Source organism: Suncus etruscus, chromosome 9, assembly GCF_024139225.1.
Source record: "Suncus etruscus isolate mSunEtr1 chromosome 9, mSunEtr1.pri.cur, whole genome shotgun sequence".
In the NCBI taxonomy this organism is placed as follows: domain Eukaryota; kingdom Metazoa; phylum Chordata; class Mammalia; order Eulipotyphla; family Soricidae; genus Suncus; species Suncus etruscus.
In genome coordinates, this window is record NC_064856.1 from 7,835,158 (window position 1) to 7,843,214 (window position 8,057).

The window sequence follows — 8,057 nt, forward strand, 5'->3', positions numbered from 1 at the left end:
TGACTGCAAGATGAGAGAATTTGGTCCCCCCGCCCACAATAGTCTAAATATGTCCTGGAGATTGAAGATGTTAGATAGATCTATTTTTACTTTCCTCCTTTTCTAAAAGATTGCTTGGATTGTGAAGTTCATTTTGTATATTTATACAACTCAAATACTACGGCTACTTTCCATTGGCTAGAATTTTTTTTAATCTATATTTTGGGATATTTTGGAGGGCCACACCTGGTTGTACTCAGGGCTTATGGCTCTGTGCTCAGGGATTACTTCTGGTGGGTCCAGGGGTCCTTATGGGGTGTAAGGGATAAAACCTGGGTGAGCAATATGGAAGGTGAGTGCCCAATCTGCTGTAATATCACCCTGGCCTCCCCCTCTCACTGACTAGAGTTTAATCATGTGATCATGCCAAACTGCAAGGGATGCTGGGAAATGTTAGGGATTTTGTTCATTTGCTTTAGTTTTGTGACACTTTCACACATTGACTGAGAACAGCAGGAATTTGAACTCATGACCATATGCTTTCAAGGCAGGCATTCTTCCCTGTGTTGTTTCTCCAGGCCCAAAAGTCTTTTTTTTTTTTTTTCTCCAAATCACTTCCTTTTCCCACTAAGGACATAAACATATATATGGAGAGGGGGCAGTGCCAAATAATTCTCACAGTCACTTCCTGTCCTGCTCAGTCTGATATTCAGGACCACCAGGTCTTACCTGGACATGCTGATGAACTGGGGATTATGTGATACGAGGGGCCACATGCTCATCGTGTTGGTTCATGCTTGGTATATGTTCTACCACTTGAGCTATCAGTGAATATAGGGAAAGGAACTGCTTTTCTTGTTTCCAAAATACACTCTGAGCTCTTGCCCTTGAAGAAAACACCACTACCAGCAGGCCATCTTCTAAGTGCCTGTCTGCTTAGGGCAAGTGTCTGCCTAGTCATTCAGGCCAGGAACTTCCTGGAGATGGTTCTCCAGTCTCACAGGACCCTGAGGAAATCAAAAAGGTTTGATGGGACCAGAGAGATAGCACGGCCAATCCAGGACTGACGGTGGTTCAAATCCCAGCATATCCCATATGCTCCCCCACACCTGCCAGGAGTGATTTCTGAGTGCAGAGCCAGGAGTAATCCCTGAGCACTGCTGGGTGTGGCCCCCAAACCAAAAGAAATAAATAAAAAGGGGAGACCACTCCACTCCACATTTGTTTAAAAAAGATTGAGGGCTCCCCCAGAGAGAGCTGCTGAGCAGGTGTATCAAGCCAAATCTGAGCTCTGGAATAAATAGGGACCTGCCTTGACCCCCAGGAATTGGGGGCAGAAAGAACCCCATCAGTTAATAGCTCTGCTTCAGCTCCAAGTGAACCTCTCTCCATGGTGGGGTGAGCTTCATCCTTTTCCTGGGGTCTGTTAAAGTAAAGGAGTGGGCTCCCTGAAGGAGTGCTGTGCTCCTAGGAAGACAGGGCTGAAGGGGTCCAGACAATAATGGCTCTTCAGGGGTTCCCCTGGTGGCAGGTAGAGAGATGAGCAAAGTGCCACTGCTTCATGCTTGGGGCTGAAGCACTTGGAGATTAGAGGGGAGACACAAAGGAGAGAACAGTTTGAGAAGGAATTATAAGGGAGTTCTGGAGCCGGAGAGATAGCGTGGAGGTAAGGCGTTTGCCTTTCATGCAGAAAGATGGTGGTTCAAATCCCGGCATCCCTTATGGTCCCCCGAGCCTGCCAGGAGCGATTTCTGAGCATAGAGCCAGGAGTAACCCCTGAGCGCTGCCGGGTGTGACCCAAAAAAAAAAAAAAAAAGATAAATAAATAAAAAATAAGGGAGTCCTGGAGCCTCACCTCCAGATGGTCCATGGTCCCAGGGCTGATAACTGATCCTTCCCAGAGCCAGGCAAGGGGGTTGGGGGGCACAGAGAATTCAAATGGGAGTGGGGGATGGTTCTGGGAGCTGGTCTGCAGCTGTTGAATTTCCATGCCATCTACCACAAACTATATTACATTCAAGATTTTTTTTTTCCTTTTCATTTTACACCCTGTGGCGCAGGCTTAGAATTTAGGCAACTCAGTGTCTCTCTGACTGGTAGTTTGAGAGGCCACAAGGATGAAACCCAATGATTCTTAGGGTAGGACATATAGTACTGAGGACCAAATTTGGGGACCTGTTCGTGAAAAACATGTGTTGCACCCCCTTGTGCATTCAAAATTTGTGACTTACCAGTTCCTGGAGGCTATGGTGCTGCTCTCCCTATGCCCATAATGACTGCCCTTATACTGGTAGGAGATGAGCTCTTAGTAAGAGTTGGTGGTGAGGGGGAGTGAGACATGTGTGTGTTAAATCCGGAGATGAGGCAAAGAAAGAGCCAGCCAAATGCAACCAGATGTTCATAGCCATCTGAGGAAGATGGAGGGAAGCAAGGACACGGGTGGCTGTAAAAGAGATGGGGGAACAGAGTTGGGGAACCTTTCATATGGAATCTTCATCTACTTCTCTCTACCTTAAGGGGCTTTTTCTCCCCTTGAAACTGGGGAGCTTTTAGATGGGTTAGTTATGCCCAACCCCAGTGTCTGAGGTTTCTGAAGAATTTTCAGAACTAAGCCAGGAAATGGCACAAAGAAGCAGTGTGCAGACTCTGCATGCAAGAGACATGGTTCTATCCCTGGCCCCATATGGTTCCTGAGCATAGCTGAACGGGCCTGAATTGCCCTGCACCATCAGAACTGTGCTCACCACTTCCCTTTCTTAGGAGAGCTTGAGGTGCTAGGGATTGAACCCAGAGCCATCTGTATACTAGGCACATACTCTAGCTATTGTGCTATTTCCCTGGCCCAGTACTCATACCATTTACGCAGGGGTCTCAAACTCAATTTACCTGGGGGCCGCAGGAGGCAAAGTCGGGGTGATCCTTGAGTGCAAAGTCAGTAGTAAGCCTTGAACATTGGGGGTGTGTGATCCAAACAACTAAAACAAAGCAAAACAAAACAAAAAAAGATTCCTCTAGGGCAGGGCCACAAAATGTTGTACAGAGGGCCGCAAACGGCCCGCAGGCCACAAGTTTGAGACCCCTGATCCTTGTCTGGATGTTCCAGTTGAGCTCCCTGTTGAGATGGGACCCCAGGTCTTTCTGTACACCCTTCTGCCCTAACCCTTTTCAAAGAGACAAAGGAGACCCAGAAATTGAAGGCCACAGAGCCCCATGCACTCTGGGCTATCCTCAGGGGCTCATGGACTTTTCCCATGTGAGCCTATTTAAACCTGTGATTGATGAAAATCATACAGGGGCTATGGATTTGCCTTGCATGTGGTTGATCCTGGTTTGTTCTGCAGCATCAGATATATCCCCCTGAGCTCTGCCAGGAGTGACCCTTGAGTTCAGAATTAGGAGTAACCTCTAGCACTGCTAGATGGAGTGTAATCCCACTTTACCCCAAAAATAAACACCTTGCTTGATCCAAGGAGATAGAGCATAAGGAAAGACACTTGCTTTGCATGTTAGACAGCCCAGGTTGTATTTCTAACAGCATATGGTCCCCTGAGCAGTGGTCCAGGAATAGCCCTGGAGCAATGTTGAGCATGGTCCCCAAACCCAACAAAACAAAATGGGAATACTATGCTTCCATAAACTTGCTACACTGGAGCCCCAGCAAGTAGTCATTATCTGGTCCCCAAGAAGAAATCCCACGTGCAAGAGACTTAATAAGACATGTGTTGGAGGAGTTTAGGGGAGGGGAATGCAAAGCAAGATGAGCACAGGGAGGAAGCTAATGACATATGCACTTGAATGGCCAAACTAGCTTTCTTTTGGTGGTATCTCTCTTTATTTTTATTTATGTATTTATGTATTTATTTATTTATTTATTTTGGTTTTTGGGTCACACCCAGCAATGCTCAGGGGCTACTCCTGGCTCTATGCTCAGGAATCACCCCGGCAGGCTCAGGGGACCATATGGGATGCAGGGATTCAAACCACCATCCTTCTGCATGCAAGGCAAATGCCCTACCTCCATGCTATCTCTCCAGCCCCTTTTGGTGATATCTCAAAACTAGGTACCATTCAAATATCTAGGAACAAGGAACAATAGTTCTGATTTTTTTTTTTCCAGAGAGGGTTTGGACCACACTTGGTGGTGCTCAAGAATTGATCCTTAGGGTGTATGTGGTGGCAGCAATCAAACTGGGGTCAACCACATGCAAGATAAATGCTCTATCCCTGCCTGTACTGTCTCTTTGCCTTTGATTTTATTTATTTTTCATTTGAGGCCACACCTCCTTTTGCTCAGGGGTTACTTTTCTGGCTCAGCACTCAGGATTCACTCCTGGCAGTTCTAACAGGGGACCATATCGGATGCCAGGGATTGAACTGGGGTTGGCTATTTACATGGCAAATACTATTTATTTGCAAGTAAAAGTACCAGCTGAACTCTCTCTCGATTAAAAAAATGTGGTTATATGGGCCCGGAGAGATAGCACAGTGGCGTTTGCCTTGCAAGCAGCCAATCCAGACCCAAAGGTGGTTGGTTCGAATCCTGGTGTCCCATATGGTCCCCCGTGCCTGCCAGGAGCTATTTCTGAGCAGACAGCCAGGAGTAACCCCTGAGCACTGCTGGGTGTGGCCCAAAAACCCCCCAAAAAAAAATGTGGTTATAGGACAGGGGAGATAAAAATAAAAGGGGTGGAGTGAAGTGCATATTTTGCTTATGGGGGAATCTCTGCTTCAATCCATAGCATGAATGGCCTCTCAAGCATGAAAACAACAGCACTGTCTGAGGCACCACTGTGACCCTCAAAGCAAAACAAACAAAAAAGCAGTTTTATTCACAGATATATTACCCAGCAATAAATATAACTAAGCCCAAATCACATGCAACAGGCTGGATATGGTTTACATTTAAACTGGGAAAATTTTGGGCTGGAGATAGCGTGGAGGTAGGGCATTTGCCTTGCATGCAGAAGGATGGTGGCTGGAATTCTGGCATCCCATGCAGTCTCTCAAGCCTGCCAGGAGCAATTTCAGGAGTAACTCCTGAGTGGTGCTGGGTATGACCCCCCAAAAAAATAAATAAACTGGGGAAATTTTGCAAATCATAGTCCCAACAATAGGCTAATCTCCTTGTTTATTAAAAAAGGGACAAAAGAAAGACCACTGGCTCAATGGAAAATTAGGCTACGGATATGAACAGGCAATTCATGGAAAAAGAAATATAAATGGTTCTTCAACATTTGACAAATACTCAACCTCACCCTTAAGAGAAATGCAAATAAATACCTCACTTTCACTTTCAACCAGCAAATCTTACAAGATTTGATAACTGTGCTGACCATGCCATATGCAAACAGGCCATCCTGAGCTTGCTGGTGTGAGTGTAAATCAGTACAAATTTAGAAGATTTTGAACTAAACTTTCCCAAATTACAAATACATAAACTCTTAACCAAGTAATGTCACACAGAAATTTTAAGTATAAAAGTATGCATTGCAGGGGCTAGAAATATAGTAAGCCAGTAGGGCACTTGCCTTGCACATGGTAGACCTGGGTTCAATTTCCCATCCCATATGGTTATTCGATTTCACTAGGAGTAATTCCTGAGTACAGAGCCAAGAGTAACTCCTGACCACCACTGGATGTGGCCCCAAAACACACAAATAGATAAACAAATGATACTGCTGTACATGCTGCAAAACAGGTGAACTGGAAAAGATTGAACTGTAAATGAAATGACACAGGAGCCAAAATTATGCACAGCAGTATAGTGTTTACCTTGCATGAGGCTGACCTGGACTGAACCTGGGTTTGATTCCTGGCATCCCATATGGTTCCCCAGAACCTGCCAAGAGCAATTTCTGAGCTCAGAGCCAGGAGGAACCAACTCCTGAGCACCGCCAGGTGTGGCCCAATTTCCCCTCTCAAAAAAGAAATGTTGATGCAGATGTGGAGGAGTTGGAACTCTCCTATATCACCATTGGCATGCACCTTAACCTCTGTACTAGTCTCTGGTCCCAGAACAAAATCTTTGGGATGGTTACACCCAGCGGTGCTCAAGACTTACTCCTGGCTCTATGTTCAGGAATCACTCCTGGGACCCGGAGAGATAGCACAGCGGCGTTTGCCTTGCAAGCAGCCGATCCAGGACCAAAGGTGGTTGGTTCGAATCCCGGTGTCCCATAGGGTCCCCTGTGCCTGCCAGGAGCTATTTCTGAGCAGACAGCCAGGAGTAAGCCCTGAGCACCGCCGGGTGTGGCCCAAAAACAAAAACAAAAACAAAAACAAAACAAAACAAAACAAAACAAAATAATCACTCCTGGAAGATTCAGGGGGCCATATTGAGTGCTGGGAACTGAACCAGGGTGGACCACATGCAAGACAAGCACCTTATCCACTATACTATCTCTGTGATTCAGAACAACTTTTTAATACATTTTTTTTTTTTTTGGTCTTTGGGTCACACCCAGCAGCACTCAGGGGTTCCTCCTGACTCTGCACTCAGAAATTGCTCTTGGCTGGCTCAGAGGACCATATGGGATGCTGGGATTCGAACCACCGTCTGTCCTGGCTCAGCTGCATGCAAAGCAAATGTCTCTACCTCTGTGCTATTTCTCCAGTCCTCAGAGCAACTTTTTAATATATTTTTTAAAAAAGGAGATGAATCTCAAAAAGATGGAGAGGAAACCAGACATTTAAAAAGGACATATTTGGGGGTACAGTGGTAGAGCATTTGCCTTGCATGCTTCCAACCCTGAGGGACCTTGGTTCGATTCACGGCAACCCATATGGTCCCCCGAGCCTGCCAGGGATGATTTCTGAGCACAGAGCCAGGAGTAATCCTGAGCATGGCTGGGTGTGACCCAAAACCAATAAAATAAAAAGGACATATTTTATTATTTTATTTACATGAATTTGTGGAACCAGCAAAACTTATCTACTAAAAGAAAGCAGATCAGAGGTTACCTGGGGGATTGTGTATGAGCAAATGGCTGAAGAGGGGCACTAGGGTCTTTTATGGGGTGATGGAAAAGCAGGATTTGGATTGTGGGGTTAATGTGTCATAAAACTGTACATTTTGGGGCCGGGCGGTGGCGCTGGAGGTAAGGTGCCTGCCTTGCCTGCGCTAGCCTAGGACGGACCGCGGTTCGATCCCCCGGCGTCCCATATGGTCCCCCAAGAAGCCAGGAGCAACTTCTGAGTGCATAGCCAGGAGTAACCCCTGAGCGTCACAGGGTGTGGCCCAAAAACCAAAAAAAAAACAAAACAAAAAAAAAAAACTGTACATTTTAAATAGGTACATTTTCATTGGGTAAAAGGGGACAATTGTATGGTAAAGGACAAAGTTGGTGAAGTTAACATAACTTATACACGTATTGGTTCTCTTTGGTTTTGGGTCACACCAGTGATGCTCAGAGGTTACCCCTAGCTCTGAAATCATTCCTAGAAGTACTTGGGGGACTATATGGGGTGACGGGGATGGAGCCCAGGTGGGACACATATGAAGTAAGCTCCGTATCCACTGTACTAATTATCACGGGGCCCTGGTTTTCTCTTTCTAAAAAACTTAAGTTTTGTTTAGCTTATATGAAAGGAGCAGAGAGGTAGTTCAGGGGAAAAGGCACTTGCTTTGCACGAGACTAACCCTCTCTGGCCCCATAGAATAATATTTTAAAAATAGGGCTGGAGAGGGGCCGGAGAGATAGCATGGAGGTAAGGCGTTTGCCTTTCATGCAGAAGGTCATCAGTTCGAATCCCGGCGTCCCATATGGTCCCCCGTGCCTGCCAGGAGCAATTTCTGAGCACAGAGCCAGGAATAACCCCTGAGCACTGCCGGGTGTGACCCAAAAACCACAAAAAAAAAAAAAAAAAAAAAAAAAAAATAGGGCTGGAGAGATAGCATGGGGGTAGGGTGTTTGCCTTGAATGCAGAAGGATGGTGGTTCGAATCCTGGCATCCCATATACCACCCACCCACCCATCCCCAGAGCCTGCCAGGAGCGATTTCTGAGTAACCCCTGAGGGCTGCCAAGTGTGACACAAAAATAAAAAAAGAAAGAAAGAAAGAAAGAAAGAAAGAAAGAA